The sequence below is a fragment of the Alligator mississippiensis genome, chromosome 5 (assembly GCF_030867095.1).
Source record: "Alligator mississippiensis isolate rAllMis1 chromosome 5, rAllMis1, whole genome shotgun sequence".
In the NCBI taxonomy this organism is placed as follows: domain Eukaryota; kingdom Metazoa; phylum Chordata; order Crocodylia; family Alligatoridae; genus Alligator; species Alligator mississippiensis.
In genome coordinates this window covers 36,045,950-36,063,308 of record NC_081828.1, presented here as the reverse complement: position 1 = coordinate 36,063,308, position 17,359 = coordinate 36,045,950, and the positions used below count along the sequence as shown (strand labels likewise).

At 43.8% G+C, this 17,359-nt stretch overlaps 1 protein-coding gene across 4 annotated transcripts in view; it reads left to right on the top strand.

The window, feature by feature from the left end:
• DPYD (dihydropyrimidine dehydrogenase) overlaps positions 1-17,359 on the top strand; it is a 701,931-nt gene that overhangs the window by 388,521 nt on the left and 296,051 nt on the right. The gene's annotated exons all lie outside the window — the stretch shown is intronic.

Here is a 17,359-nt window from a genome sequence, read left to right as displayed (position 1 = left end):
GTGTTGATGATGGAGTCACTGGTCCAGCAGAGGGGATGGAGGCAATATATAACAAGTCAAGGATAAAGAAAAACAGGGAAAAACAGAGTTTTACTTGAAGGCCTTGAATGTAAAGCCAAGGAGCTTCACTCTAATGGAGCAGAAATCTAGAGGTTTGTGAAGGAATTAATGTCATGACAGGTAAGTGTGATGGGCTGGAAGGTCATCTTTGTTGTAATATTTTGTATAGACTTGATGTACATACCAGGCGTATCTGGGAAGAGAAGGAGTGTTCTGCAGTCAAGACTGAAAACTGAGGGTTTGAGCAGGGAATTTAACTGCAGACGCTAAAAGGCTTTACTTACAGTCCTGCATAATATTGTGCATGGTGCTGGCATCAAACAGAGTAGCAGACAGTAACAGGGCATGAAGTGTTTGGGAAGGAAAATGACAAGCACAGCTTTGGCTATGTTAAATGTTCATTTACTATGAAACATTAAGTAGAAGGGGTAATTGAAACATAAGAGATGCAGGATTGGTTTGATAGAGATTTAAACAGAGGGAAAAGGAAGATTTGTGAGCCCTTTTGTATAGAGAGGGTAAAGAAATCCATGTGAGTAGATGAGATTATGTGCTTTGGGTATAAAGTGAGGGGAGTGGGGAAGTGAATGTATTCCATTGTAAAATACATTTGGCCAGATTTTGATTGCAGTTATATAAGCAGCATGATGTACACGTCATAGAATTCTTTGCTACTCTACAGACAGCAGACGTAACAACATATGTGTAACAAGAGATCCTGATCTGGTCTGTGAGGTAAAACATACAGAGAAATGTCTCATTGAAATACTTCAATAAGGAAAGATTTAATTGAAGCTACCCATTTTTGCATAATTAATTTTAATTATTTCACTGCCTGAATTGATGACATGATATAGTAAGTATTGAAAGGTATTCTTAGATATGTTGCTATAATGCCTGCAACCATGCCATCTTGCACTGTGACTGGCTGTCAAATTCTATAAGCTAAGCAAGCCCAGGTTAGCTTACTGTATAGGTAGAAATCCTTGAAAGAACAGGAATAGGTCTGTGCTGCACAATTCACAATGGCAATCCACTGGGTATTGTGCCGATATAGCTGCTGGAGGTCTTTCAGATGAGATGATCAGTAAAACAAGGGATCTGAAAGAGTCATTAAAGATCCCATGCAACAATTTTTTTTGTAAAAGAAACTGTTAAGCACAGTGTTTTTGACATTCCAACCTGCATAGTGCATTTTGCTCAGGTAATTTTTCCTAGAAGTTTCAGCTGGAGGCAGCATTCTTCCCTTCTAATCTTAATCTTTTGGGGCATGTTGCTATGTGTTACATAAAATTACTTTTCTACCATTTATTGCAATAAGACAAGCCTCAAAGACACTGAGCCACAATGTTTGTAAAGTGCTTTAAAATACTCATGTCAGGGGCTACAGAATGTAATTGTTTTAATTTATAAATCCAATACAATGTTAATGCTGCACAAATAAGTATTTCAAATGGAAAGAAAAGGTCAATGAGTTCTTACTTCAGTGAGTGTTACACAAAGACTTTGTTCTCAGTCTGTTTAATACTGGAACAAATAATCAGAAGACAGTATGGAAAAATATACTTCAGTATAATTTACATTTCTTTGATCTCTCTCTATTCTTTGTTCCTTTTTTTTTAAAGTTAGCTTCAGGTTGTATAAACATAAATTTGATGTAATACTCAACTAAGAGCAGAAAACTTTCTGGGCCTGCAGTTTAAGTGCAAACAGATATTTATTAGGGCTGTGCGAAGCTTTGGTAGCTGATTCAATTTGGAGGAGATTCAGCCCAATTTGGTTGCTGGATCCCCAAATCTGAATCAAATCGGGAGACCCATTAAAAGGTCTGAATTGAATTGGAAGTCTTTGAGTCAATTCGGAGAGATTTGGTGCTGATTCAGAGATTTGGCCATAGGCAGCACTCCTTGACAGCGCTGGACACAGCTGCCTCCAGGTAGCAAGTCTGTTGTGGTGGGCATGGGAGTGGGCATGAACCTCCGGATCTACACGGGGTGGGCTGGGGTGCACTCCAGGAAGCTAGGCCCAGTTGCCTGCCATTGGACTGTGGCTCACAGGGTGAGTGGAGGTGGGGCTGTGCTCCGGGTGCCAAGCCCCCACTGCCGGACTGCGCTTTGCAGGGCAAGTGGAGCCAGGACTTCACTCCAGGAGTTTAGCCCCAGCCGCCCACTGCTGGGCTGCACTCCAAGGGGCAGGTGGACCCAGGGCTGTGCTCCAGGCAGTGAGTGCAGCCCTGGCTCTGCCTGCCCCAGAGAGTGCAGCCTGGCAGTGGGGACTTGGCACCCAAAACACAGCCCTGGCTCTGCCTGCCCCACAGAGTACAGTGGAATGAGGACTATGGGGGGCTGCAGCCACCCTAAAACTCCCCATATCCCCTGCCACCAGCCCCACCCCAATCCAGTTGCATGTCCCCGCCCCATACCCTGCTGCTGATCGTCCAGCTGAGGCGGGTGGGGCGAAGCCACAGCTTGTCCAGGAGGTGCGGGGAGGCTGGAGTGTCTTCCTCCACTGCACTCTGTTTTTCCGTGGCAGCACAGCGGCACCATCCTGTGCCTCCTCACCCCAGCTGGGCAAGCGGTGGGACGGCATAGCCGCCACTCCCAGTGTCAGCTGCCACCATTTCAGAGCTCATCCCAGTCCAGCCCATGCAGATCTGGGAGCACATGCCTGCTCCCATGCCCTCCCGGACCAGTAGCAAGAGCTGCCAGAGAAGCCACTGGAGGAGCAACTCTCAGTGCACAGCGGTGTACAGTGATGGGAGCCCCTATCCCCAAGTCCCATGCCCCCCAACCCCAGCCTGGGAGCTTGTCCCAGCTGTAATCGTTCCCTCGCTGTTGGGGTGTTGATCTGCCCCCCACATGCCCCTTCCCTCCCCCCTTTGCCCAACACAACAGACTTACCAGCTGGAGGCAGCTGTGTCCACCATCATTGAGGACAGCTACCTGTATAGTCTATGGCTGAAACTCCAAATCGGTACCAAATCTCTGGATCCGAATCAGCCAAATCAAATCGGGACAGTGATTCAAATCACTGAATCAAATGTGACCCTCCAAATCAGCCAAATCCAAATCCGAGGCAAATACTTGCTGCTTTGCACAGGCTTAATATTTATACACTAGCCAGTTGCCTATCATTAATGACAGATTTCAAAGGAGTGTTTACATGGCTGGCCCTGAAGGGTGACCCTGCCCCCGCCCATTCTGTTGCCCCTCACTGAGAAACCACAGGCCACCCAGCCCTGCTGCTGCCCCTCACTCCCTACCCACTGACCCCAGCCCTGCCAGTGCCCCTCACTCACAAAACTGCAGTACCCTGCTCCCCTGGACCCTGATGGTGCCCCTCACTCCTGACCCACAGCCCCCTGGCGCTGCCAGTGCCCCCCACACTCCCAACCCACAGTCTCCTGTGCCACTCCAGTGCCCCACACTTCCAAGCCACAGCCCACCGAGCCCTGCTGCTGCCCTTCACTCCCAGTCCACTGACCCCAGCCCTGCCAGTCCCCCTCACTCACCAAACTGCAGTACCCTGATCCCCCTGGGCCCTGATGATGGTGCTCACTCCTGACCCACAGCCCCCCAGCACTGCTAGTGCCCCCCCACACTCCCAGCCCACAGTCCCCCACCCCGATGCCCCTCACTCCTGACCCACAGCCCCCTGACCCCACCAGCCCTGCCAGAAGGGCCCCAGCTGTCCCCGTCTTCACCGGCTGCAGCGTGGTGGTTCCAATACTAAACTTTTTATTACCAAGTGGCAATGGGCTGATTCATACCCAGAGGTAAATCCAAACACTCTGTGATACCTACTTGACCCCAAATAACTGCACACATGTTCCCCTTCTAGGACCTGGCACATTAGTGCCAGAACAAATGAAAAATGGTCAGCAGTTGGCAGCAAAATGTGGCCAGGTCAGCAGCACAAGGGCCAGTGCCTGTGCTTTGCTTGCAGAGGCTGAGCGGCCACAAGATACTGAGGGTGGCAAAGGAGGAAGGGAGGGGGAGGGGGCCATGGCCAGGCTGCCTGGTGCAGTGTGGCAGCCCCATCCCAGGGCAGGAGGTGCTACAGCCTCCCCTCCTCTTTCCTCCTTTCCTTTCCTTTTTCCACCCCACTGCACTCCAAGCCCCCCCACCCCTTTGCCCCAGTGGAGAGCAAGCAACCCTTCCCTCCCCCCTGCCCTGTTGCAGCCCCAGTCCCTGCTCCCCCTGCCCTGACCAATTGTCTGGGATTTTGCTGTGCTCCAGGGGTGGAAGCAGGGGGAGGTGATCAGAGGCAGCAGGGAGCACTGCATGGGTCTGCGCACCTCTGCAGCTGCAGGCAGGTTCGTGTGTGCTCCCTGCTGCCTCCGACTGCCCTCCCCCTGCTCCCACCAGCTGAGCAAAGGAAAGTCCCAGACATTGCTCAGATTTTAAAAAACCCACCCCGACTAAGGTCAGAGGACTTAAAAAAGAGGACACGGATGTATGTTAACCCTATCTCGGCAATGCATGTGCACTTAATCAAAAGCATTACTGACAGACGACAGACAGCTTAAGCCCTTTATTATATCAGAATGGATAAAAATAAAACTGTACATTAATCCTCTGTACAGAGTAGAAGCCCTGATTTGTGACCAGTTTCCCTACTCTCGGATACACTTGAGTTTGGCTGGTAGTAGAGATTAGCATAGTTTAGGAGGCCTGAATTTAGGCAGGAACTTAGGCATGTTCTTTCTTAAGTGGTGCCCTCTTTTTGACCTGTCATCTGCTAGAGCATGAGTAATTTGACTGCCCAGCAGTGTTCTATTAATGTCTTATTGGGTTTCCCGACTGTGACTTGTCTTGTTCACCAGTTTTACCTGCTTTTCCCATGCATAGTACCCTCTACCTGCCCTCTGCAGACTGAAACCTGGGGTGTCCATTTTATAAGCAGCAATTAGTTCTTTGGTATTTCAGAAAAAAAAGGGTATGTGGTGGGCTGGTTCCCTGATGTATTGCTAAGGGAGAATATCTAAAGCATTTATACAACCTAGCCATTGACTACTCACTCACTCCCTGTCAAGAGGGAGAGGGAGTAGTGAGCTGAGTTATTTTGAAGATAAGAGAATAGTTTTTACAGAACTGAGCCCAGGATTTTATGAAGTGGGGCATGGGAGAAGCAACCAGTGCTGCAGGGGTGGCTACACCCCTTGCTCCCAGACTCCTCCTTCCTCTCCTTCCTACTACAGCTGGTAGAACATGCCCCAGGAACAGCAGCCAGAGACTTTAAGTCCTGAAGAAGATAAGCATTACCCCCCCACCCCCATGCTCAGAGGCACCTCCCCTCCCTTCTCCTCCCCTTCTAGTTCCTTCCTTTTCCATTCCCCCCTCACCTGCCTGAATGGTGGTGAGCAGGTGGATGGGTTCTTCTTCCCCAGGCTGGTGGGGAACACCCATGGGGAGCAGGCAGGGAGGAGGAACTTACCTGCTTCCTGCCCCTATGGGTGTCCTGGGCTAAGCCCAGCCTCCACACACCCTGACCAGAGCAGGACAAGAGGTCCTCTCACCCCCAGCACAGTAGGGACACCTGTATTTGGGGTGGGGGGAAGGGGGCAGAAGGGGACTGAGCATGGAGGGGAAGAGAGGTGGGGGGAAATGCATACCTTCTTCAAAATTTAAAAAGTCCTGGATTGCTGCTCTTGCCACATGGCCAAAGAGAGGGGTGCAGTCACCCCACTGCACTCCTTTGGGCCCACCCCTGAATTTTTAGATATGCTTTTTTCCCTCTGTAAAGAACTTGGTGACTCTAATACAGGGTGCTGTACTGTCGCTTTTGCCTTTTAACATTGTGCAGAATGCCAGTATGTCTCCATTGTTGGAAAAATGTTGTAGCCTTGATAGTCCAGAAAACCTGGACCTGAGGAAGGGTACCTTTGTACCTGAAAGCTTGTCTAAGATAGCTCCCTACTATACAGTTGGTGTTCTAAGCTTTGAACAACCCAGAAAGTTGTGTGCAAGTTTAGTTTAATTTTAATTATCTTCTGGAATCTCAAGACACCAACTCTTGCAGTCTGTGGGAGGCATGGCTCTCATATCCATTTTATACAAGGATTTTGGACATCAGCTCTTCAGTCTTAGTCCATAGACTTTGGTTTGTTCTTTACTCAAATAATACATTTGGCCACAGAAAGAACTATAGTAGAGCAAAGTTCCTTGTCATGAAGCATTAGCTCCCTTCTCAAACAGACATACCCTGTGCAGCAGAACCACATTAGTTCTAATGAATCTAGGGCCTTCTACTTGTGGGCTAAGGACAGATATTCAAAACACCTGAATTAATTCAATCTTTGCAGGTTAGTCTAACCTGGCTAGGCTGAACCAGTTTGTAACTTCACAGACATCCCCTCTGGACTGACGAAATGCAGGAACATCCTTGCAGTGGTTCAGGCTAGAAGTTGGGGAGCACTAGAGCATCCATCCCTTCCCTTCTACAGTGTTGATCTGAGGGGGGAGGGGGACATGGCTAGGCCCCTGCAGGACTCTCTGGTTAGGGAGCCCCCCCGCCCCCCCTCCACCTGCTGCTCCTGACTACCAAGCCCTGGGAGCCAGCAGGGAGCTGATAACACAGCATTTAACACCCCATCAAGAAAACAAAAGCCTCTCTCATTAGTTCAAGCTCTTCTTAAACACCTTTTTCCAAAAAAGTAATGGGAGGACATTACCAGCTGACCTGTTGATTAGCTCCAAAAAGCCCTAAGCAGACACTATCCTGTCTGCCTTTGTCTTGTCTGGCTTACACAGACCCCTCTCAGCATTAGCTAGCATACTACATGCTGGCTACTATCTGTGCTGTGGGAGGGAGGAGTGGGGAATCCCTTCTTAACCAGGGAGTCCTGGGTGGTAAGGGTGCACAGGGAAGCCAGGCAGACTCTGCTGTGCCTGCCATCTCTGCTGGAGCTCCAGCCACGGAGTAGAGGGGAGGGGCCAGCCCAGCTCTCTGGAGCAGAGAGCCCCATCCAGGGCTGCAAAGCATCTGCGATGCTGGGGGCTCTGGTTTACATTAAACCAGGAAGGGGTCTGGGACAGATATTGCATAAACTGGTTTGACCCAAATCAGTTAAATCTGATACTACATTTAACCAGGTTTATCTCAAACTGATTTCAGCCATTCTCAAACTGGTTTATGTGCACTGAACATCTGTTCTGTTACAGGTATAAAGCAGTTTCTGATCACTTAAATCAGTTTAAGTGTAATGTCTGTCCCTAGCTGTGGGGTATAGGTTTCAACCATATGTCACCCAGCAAGCATGTTCTTAAGCAGCACTTAATTATAAAAGGAACATATAGAACATAATATGAGTTATAGGTGAAATTCCCTCAGAATATTTATGCATGTAAATTCACTCTAATTTATTCAGAAAGTACTAAGTCTTGCAGTATACAACTGTCAATGTAAACTGGATAGTGGTATATAATCATTTGTGGGAGTTTTCATTACAAAATAAATGATATATTAAAAAAATGTACTAATTTGTATCAGGTAAGTTGATCTCTTTTAGAAATGGGGATAACGTCACTTAAGCAGGCTTTCAATAAGCTAGGAAAATGAAAGAGAAAAATACCCAAAGCTGGCCAGCATTCTCTTTCTTCTCTCTGTTTACAAACTTTATTTCCTTCTTTTGCACTTCTGTGCCTGAAATAGTATTTTTGTATTATTCAGTCTCTTCTGCAGAAATACTGCGCCTTAATTATCTTGATAAGAAGTTTGACAGAAAAGTTTGAGGGAGAAGGATAAAATAAAGTCCAAGTATAGGATTCAGTTAATAGTAAGCGTGTTTATAATATATTTTGCTTTATACCAATCATTAGTTCTTCAGAACCATCTTCTCTGAAAAATGGAAACTATCTGAAATAGGAATAATCTCTTAGTTTAATTAAAAAAAATGGTAACAGCTGGTTTCTTTTCAATAGAATTGTTACATTGATTCACTGGAGATTTATACGACTTTTATCTAGTATTAAGTAGGATTCGGTACATAGACATTTACATTAAATTCTGTAAGAACAAAGTTTTAGGAAGATCATGTTTAAATTTATGGTTTTAAATAAAAATGTAAGAGGTATCCACTAAACACTATATTTATCTATGAATTAGTTCATTTTGAGCCATACACTTATTGAAAATCTGTTATTTTTTAAAATCATAGAATCATAGAAAATTAGGGTTGGAAAGGACCGCAGGAGGTCATCTAGTCCAACCCCCTGCTCAAAGCAGGGCCAGCCCCAACTAGATCATCCCAGCCAAAGCTTTGTGTAGCTGGGTCCTAAAAACCTCCAAGAATGGAGATTCCACAACCTCTCTGGGTAACCTGTTCCAGTGTTTTACTACTCTCCTCGTGAGAAAACTCTTCTTAATATCTAACTTTAACTTCCCTTGCTGCAACTTGAGACTGTTATTCCTTGTTCTGTCATGGATTAATTCAGTCTTCTGGGATTTCCTTGTTGCACTCTTTTTTCTGAAATAGAAAAAAAAAAAATTAGTGGAATGGAAGAAATGTTTGCTTTGATTTTTTAGATGCTTCCTTCAGTTGAAAAAATTTAATTTTGATTAATCAGAGACACCTGTCTTTACTCTGTTGTGACATCCATTGATTTGTGATGCTGTCACTTTCAATAACTTAGAAGCCGTTGCCTTTATTAGGAGTACCAGCAGAAATAAATGTGTACAAACTTCATCCTAAACCCTCACTGTTTTCTCACTTTGTAGTACAGGTTGCATAGCAAATTAAAAAAAACATAACTGCAATTAAAATTAGAATAAATTTCTACTAAAACATTGCAGGAAAGTTTCTAATCATAGTATATATCTTTATAATCTGTATAATCTTGAATATATTTTCCAAAACCATTTCTCAGTAAGGACCATTTTGTGTAAGTAATTAATGAATTTACCCAAGAGATAAGAATTTCTGTTTACTGTTTTTCAATACACTGATTTATACTTCAGTCAGTTGTATATTTATATGGTCTGTACCTCCCTGTATAATTATAGGTGATAAAAAATCTAAACACAATGAGACATTGTTTTCCATGACATTAGTATTTCACTGAAGTGAACCTGTATTAAAAGATGTATATTTTTGTATGATGTTACAGCATGGTAATTTAGATTAAACTAGTTATAATTTATGGTGCCAAGCCAAAAAGCTATTTAAGATGTATTAAAATGCAGAACCATGACATTTGAAATTCTGATGTTCCTAATATGACAAAGGTTATTCTATGGAGTTTTGCTATAATATGAAATATTAATATTTCACAATACAGTTTTGATGAAGTACAATTTGCCTAGCTTGCATATGATAAAGAAATTAAATGCTCACCAAGGGAGTTCAGTGAGAATTAGAGCCCAGCCTGAACATCTGCTTGAAATTTTATTATCCTGTCCTACTGACAGCATCTCTCCCTCGTTGTTTTTCTAGATTGACAGCTGAATATTGCACTGATTTCTGCAGCAAATATGTTTGGGTGAACTTTGTTTCCTTTTTTAGGAATTTAGAACATGCTTCTGATTTTCTACTTATAATTTTTTTTTATACTCTTGACATTTGTAGATGCCAGATTGAGGTCTAGCATGCTGTAGCAAAGATAGACCATTGACTTGCAACGAAATGCCAGTTGATATCTCAGTAAACAGAAATATTACTATTCTTTATTGTGTGGCCTGTATGAAAGCTGTATGGGCTTTCTTTGGGGAGACAAATGATCAGATTGTTAATGTCAAATATAAAAAAGACTGTTTGCCTTTCTACTAAATAACATGAAAGACAACTTTTATTAACTACATTCTTGAACAAAAAAATGAGCTTTTTACAGGATTTCTTAGCACACTAAGCCTGCATGTGACTTGAATTATTTATTATTTAAAAAAATACTCAAATAAGTCTTAAAATATAAACTGTGAATTTGAAGAAAATTGTAATGGTGGATATCAATCATATTTTATGTCTGGCTGCTTTTAGATTTAGATATGTAAAGTGTACAAAACAAAGGAAAAATTATCTTGGGGATAGAAAATAGCATGCAATAATACAAAACAAATCTTATAATTATAAGATTGTATTTAACTTGGATATTTTAAATATAAAAAATGTTACTCAACAAAAAGCAGTTTATGCTGTGAATCTGAGCAAAAGACAAAAAAAATCTTGTGCACTCTCAACAACATATTTTTCTGGTATCTTTGGTTTAAGAAATAAATTCACTGCTGTACTTCCTCTTACCCCAGCCCTGACAGTTTAGAACAGCCTGGAGGCTTGCTTTTTAAAGCAGCTTCATAGGCTGCTCGAAACTCTGGCAGCATTTAGTCTCCAAAAATTGTGCGCCAGCTGAGGAACACCTCAGTGCACTGCGTTCCAGCTGGTGCCATTATCTCTTCCCACTATGCCCCCTTATGCCATGGACGGCAGGGGCATGGCAAAAAGACCCATTAAACCAACAAGAGACATCTTTGCACTGGAAGAATTCCTATCTGTGAGGGTGTAGGCAGTCTCATGTAATGATGGAACAATACAATGGAAGTAGAGAACCAGAGAATCTGGTCATTTAATGTAGTGGGAACTTAAAAAAAAATCACAAGCCAATCTCTTACATAGTGTAACTACTGAAATCCCACTGAGCATGTGTAACTCTTAAACTTCTGCATGTCTCATTCCCTGTGATGTCAGTGGATTTACAAAGGTGATGAATTTGGCCCTGTTTTAAAAATAATTTTCAGCATTAATAATTCAGATTATATTTGCCAATGAACATTTCAAAATGTGGAAGGTAGTGAAGTATATTTGTGAAACAAATATTTAGAAGTCCTCTGACTGAAATATCCCTCTCTATAGAAGGGGTTTCTTGTGATAGTATTTATAGCATCAGGAACTCAATAGTCATTTTATGGCATATTCCAAGAGGAATCACAGAGATGGATGTGGTATGGTAGGTGTTTTTCTAGTGAAGCTGTACACATCACAACTCTACAAGCACAGATTTCTACAAAGATCAAAAGGCTTCCTGTTCTCAGTTTTCTTCCCAGTTTCCCTGAATTAGCAAATAGAACCAAGCTGGAGAGTTGATCCTTCAGTCATATGCCTGCTGAGCACATTATAAAAATCCTAGCATTTGTACCAGAAAGCCCAGATATCTGTCATGGAGATGATCTCATCAAGGGTACAAGGAAAGCTGGGTGTGAGCGGCCATGTGTGTGTAAAATTTCTGCCAGAGGATAATTAGAATAATAGAATCATATAAAATGAGAGTTGGAATGGATCATGGGAAGTAATCTAGTCCAACCTCCTGCTTAAAGCAGGACCAACTCCAACTAGATCATCCCAGCCAGGGCTTGGTCTAGCTGGGTCTTAAAAGCTTCCAAGGATGGAGATTTCACAACCTCTCTGGATAACCTGTTCCGGGGCTTTACTACCCTCCTCATGAGAGAGTTTTTCCTAATATCCAACTTTAATTTTCCTTGCTGCAAATTGAGACCATTGTTCCTTGTTCTGTCATCTGCCACCACTGAGAATGGTCTACTTCCATCATCTTTGAAACTACCTTTCAGGCAGTTGAAGGCTGCTATTAAATCCCCTCAGTCATCTCTTCTCCAGACTAAATGAATCTATTTCCCTCAGCCTTTCCTCATAAGTCAGGCTTGTCCAACATGCGGGCTGCCATGCGGCCCGCCAAGCCATTTTCTGTGGCCTGAGGTCCCTTGCTCGGGACAGGCAGGTGGGGGAAGGGAGGGGAGCTGCTCACCCCCATGGGGTCAGGCTCACGTGACTTCCCACGTCACGTGAGCTGGGTCCTGCCGCCACCCCGAGGGCTGCGCAGCGTGGGGCTACTCCGGCTGCACCTGATGGGACAAGCTGAGGACAGTGCCCGCTTTTACTTGTCTCCGGGTTGGCCCCTTGCCCCCAGAATCCCACCTGCCTCCCAAGAACCACCAGGCTCGGCGGGAATGGGGCGCAGCGCCCGGCACAGGCAGTTGGTAGGGCAGCCCTGGAGGCGCTTTGACAGGTGGGATCTTGGCGTTTCCTCTGCAGGGCAAGGTGGTGGGAGCTGGTGTCTGCTGGCCCCCGCACTCTGGGCTCGCAGTGCTGAGGCCACCAGGGCTGTGTGTGCAGGTGGCTGGGCACCATGGTGAGCAGGGCCATGTGGGCAAGGGAGCGAGGGGCTGTGGTGCAGCAGCTATCTTGCTCCAGCCTGCCTCAGGCAGCGCCAGCTCATGGGGCTGCACTGCTTGGGGGCGGCCTGGGGTGGGGAGGGGGGATTGTCGCTCCCTGCAGCTGGGCCAGGTGCTGCTCCCCTGCCGCGGCAACTGCCTGTGCCCACCCGGGGGCCATTTACCTTTGCCACAGGGAAGTGCGGAGGAGCAGAGTGGCCCATGTTCCCTCGAGGCCTTCTCCTGCCAGGAGCCGCCCTGGGCAGACCAGACCTGAGACCCTGCCAGGCTGGGAACCAGCTTCGCTCCCGCAGTTCCGCCGTCCCCCATCTCATGCGTTGGCTGGGCCCCAGCCGCGTCTGCCCGAGCACTGCCAAGACTTTGAGCAGTGGTGTTGCTGGTGTGGGCAAGGCCTGGGGAAGCAGTGGCATAGGTGGCCCCTTGGCCTGTGTGAGAGCACCAGCTACATTGATTTGGTCACATATTTTAACACTGCTGTCAAATATCTTCTGGGGCTGCCTTCAAATGGTGGTTGTAGTAGGCAGAAGGGGGGGCCCAGCTGTTGGGACAGCTGGTCCAGGACATCATTTGCTGTAGTTTGTCACTAGCTGAGCATAGGTGGGGGTTTATGCCAGCTTTGCCTTATTTCAGGCTTGTCCAACATACGGCCTGCGGAGTGAAAAAATATTAATATGGCTCGCTGGCCCACTGGGTGATAAAAAGTTCATGATCCGGCCCCATATTCAAAAAGGTTGGACACCCCTGTCATAAGTCATGTTCCCCAACTCCCTAACCATTTTTGTTGCCTTCCACTGGACTCTTTCCAATTTTTTCACATCATTTCTGTAGTGGGGGGACCAAAACTGGACACACTACTCCAGATGTGGCCTCACCAGTGCCAAATAAATGGAAATAATTACTTCCCTCAATCTGCTGGTAATACTCCTACTAATACAGCCCAATATGCCATTAGTCTTCTTCACAACAAGGGTACACTGTTGGTTTGTATTCAGCTTATTTTCCACTGTAAGCCCCAGGTCCTCTTCTGCAGAGCTGCTGCTTAGCCAGCCGGTCCCCAGCCTGTATTGATGCATGGGATTGTTCCATCCTAAGTGCAGGACTTTACACTTGTCCTTATTAAACCTCATGAGATTTCTTTTATGTTCAATCCTCCAATTTGTCAAGGTCTCTCTGAATATTAGCCCTACCCTACAGTGTATTTACTTGGTATCATCTGCAGACTTGCTGAGAGTACACGCCATCCCATCTTCCAAGTCGTTGATAAAGATACTGAACAAAACCAACCACAGGACTAACCCCTGAGGCACTCTACTTGATACTGGCTACCAACTAGACATCAAACCATTGATTACTACCTTTTGAGTCCAAAAATTCAACCAGTTTTCTGTCCACCTTGCAGCCTGTTCATCCAACCCATACTTCCTTAGATTGTGTTCGCAAATATTGTGGGAGACCATATCAAAAGCCTTACTTAAAGTCAAGGTATATCTTGTCCACTACTCTCCCCACATCCACAGACCCGGTCATCCCATCATAGAAGGCAGTCATGTTGGTCAGGCATGACTTACCTTGGTGAATTCACGCTGACTTCCTGATCACCACCTCCTCTTGGAGGACCTGCTCTATGATTTTTCCAGGGATCGAGGTGAGGCTGACCAGACTATAGTTCCCCAGATCCTCCTTATTCCCTTTCTTAAAGATGGTCACTGAATTTGCCTTTTTTCCAATGAGCTGGGACTGCTCCTGATCACCACAAGTTTTCAAAGATAATGGCCAACAGTTCTGTAGTCACATTGGCCAGCTCCCTCAGTATCCTTAGGGGTATTTTATGTGGCCCCATGGACTTGTATACATCCAGCTTTTCTAAATAGTCCCTGACTTGTTCTTTCTCCACTGTTGGCTGCTCCCCTCCTCCCCAAAATGTACTGCCAGATGCAGTTGTCTGGGAGTTAACCTTGCCTGTGAAGACTGAGGTAAAAAAAGGCTTTGAGTACTTCAGCCTCTTCAACATCATCTGTCACTAGGTTGCCTTTTCCCATTTAGAAAGGGACCCACACTTCCCCAATCTTTCTTTCATTGCTGACGTACTTGTATAAACCCTTCTTGTTATCCTTCACATTCCTTGCTAGGTACAACTCCAATTGCACTTTCGCCTTCCTCATTTCATCCCTGCATGCCCAAGCAATACTCTTATTCAGCTTTAATTTTCATTTTAAACTTATAGTTTCTATTATTAAACAAGTGTTTTATGCTAATTTGTCAAAGTAAGCAAATTCAGAATGGCACTTGGACACAATCTAAATTTGGACTCTAAGCTTTAGTGTTGGCAGTTTGTAAATACTAGTGTATGGTAAACCAAAATATGAGAGAACTTTCCATCATACAAGTTAAAAAATAATTAAGGAAACTGATTTTGCACTCATTTATGCTAGTATAAATCAAGAACAAGTCTAACAAAATCCATTGATGTACATTCAGAGTATAGAGCTAAATGTTTTATAAATAAGCTCTCTGAAGTGGGAGTCCAGTCTATACTGAAAATATCCATTGCTTTAGGTAGATTTTATGACACTACAACCAATGAGGCTGTATGTGTGAAATGTAGCATGCCTCAAGTGAAAGTATTACTTCAAAATAGAATTTAGAAGATTATCAGTGATGTTAAATATGCAAATCTTTTCAATTAGCTAAATATTGGTTAAAATCTCAAACATATTTCTAAACACCTTATCTTTATAAGTTGTTTAAAACTAAACAAGCTATTAATCCTGTATTACTTCTGTATAATATGACTGATTCTTGTTAAACTATTAGCCAAGGTTTTTTTTCTTTTTGCCCTTTTTTTCTAACATAGTTACAATAAGTCTGATTTCCCAGAATTGCCAAGCCATCTGCAGCTCCTGTTGACTTAATTTAGGGAGCTTAGCACTCCTGAATTACAGATCCAATATCAGAAAAACACAAATGTAACATGCTCATATCAAATATTGTCATTTAGAATTGATTAGCTTATTTAACCTTATAACCTCTGAAAAGACATATAGAAACCTTAACAAAATCCAAAATAGCATTCTATAAGAAAATATTTCAGATAAAAATATGGGGTCAGTGTAATTTAGCAAGTGATTTCTGAAAAATAGATTTCTTTTCATTTTAAAATTAGAATTTTGTTACCTGTTTCTTTTTCCAAGTGATTCAGATAAGTGATTGTGGGCACTTGCATCACCATGCAAAAATGAAGTTTATTTCCTACGTATGGGGACGTTTTACCATCTTGTACCATCTACACTTTTCCCAGAGCCTGACGAAGGGACTTTGATCCTGAAAGCTTGCAGAAAAGGACAATTTTCTTGCCATTTTCCAGTTGGTCTAATAAAAGGTATAATTTTGGAACCAAGAGTTCTAGTTTTTTGTATGCCTTGCATCACCATGGCATTAATAATATACTTAATCAGACATGTTAGCTTTTCCATATCACAACCCATCAAAGCACTGCTTTTGAAGTTAACATTACGCCCTTTATAAGAGGCCCTTATTGTCCACCTAGTTTCATTCAACAGAACAGATTTATGTAGTTTATTACAAGATAAAACAGCTTTCCCTCATATTTTTAATCAAAACACTTACCACGTTTTTTTCACCAGTTGGTTCTAAGTGTTCCCTTCTCCCCCACATCATTCATTTCATATTCAAAAAAGGCTCCCATCATAAACATTATTATGTTCACAGTAATGTTAACTATCAGAGCAGTAACACCAACTTCAGTGGAACAATGTATATACTTAAACGTGTATACGCATGCTGAAGAATCTTCATGATCTTATCCTAACACTGTATTCTTATTGCATAGTTTTAGCACCAAATCAATTTGAAAATAATCTAAAATGTATTATCTCTTGCTTTGATTTCATTATTTTTTCTATTTCATTTGCTTATATTGCCCTCTCTTTTTTTTAATCACTTTTTCTCCAATTTTCCCATTATGTTAGTACTTATAACCCCTCAGATCTTAACTTTCTCTTCTGTCTACAGAAAAAAAAAAAGAAAAAATAATTAAATGATAAATGCAGCAAAGGCCAGCCTAAGCATTCTTTCATGCCATAATTTTAAGGTACTTTATGAAAAGAGAACCCATACGTTTTAACAGTAGCTGACGAACATTAGCAATGTAGGTAACACAGTAGATCATGTCTGCTGGAATATTGCCTCAATTTAACTAAAGTTTGACTTTAAAATGGGTCAGAACCCTGTGAAGAAACTCTTAATTCAATTGAAACCTGTTTATGTATGAATTTAATTTACATAACTACATTTACATATGCAAGGTGAACTGATTTTCGGCTTGGACGGGTGTTCAGTTTCTCCAGGGAGAGTCCCTGCTCTCTCTGGAGAAACCACAAGTGTACAGAAGTTTGTAATTTTTCTCCCAGAGTAAAATGGCTACTCAGGGAGAAAAATAACTCAGGAACAACCCAAATAAAGGGGTTCCTTGGAGACTATCTCACCAGAGAGAGAACTTCTGTACAGGCAGCAGATGCAGGGCTGACCTCTACAATTGCAGTGTGCTTTGCTTCTTCCTCCCCCTTCCCACAGCGGGGAGGGAGAGCATGTATCAGTCTCAGCCAAACAGGGAGCAGAATAGGTCAGTGCTGAAACACTTAAGGGGCATGTTCTGCTTCTGGCTTGTTCTCTGCCTGAATCACACTCAGCACTTGGGTCCAGGGAAGCATACAAACATATGTTCTGCCCAGCCTTCACTGGGCTCCAACACTGCACAGGGGAGGGGAAAGGCTGGAGAACTCATCTATGCATGACATAGACCCCACCTCCACCTTCCCTAACCCTGTTGATCCCTGCCTACACACACTTAAAAAAAACAAACCCAAAACCCTGTAAAGCTCTCTGGGATGCATGTTCTAGGAGCCCCATGTCCACCCTACAGACTCATTGCTTCTCTGTCTGAACTTCTGTACAGGTTTTTTTCTCAAGAACACAAACCTGGGAGAGTTGTCCTGGATGATTTGAATGTGTGTATGCAGCCATAATTTGTTTTAAAGAGATATTCTGCATTTATACATGTATTGAGGTTGTCCAACCAATTTTAGTTGTGCTAATGCAGCTT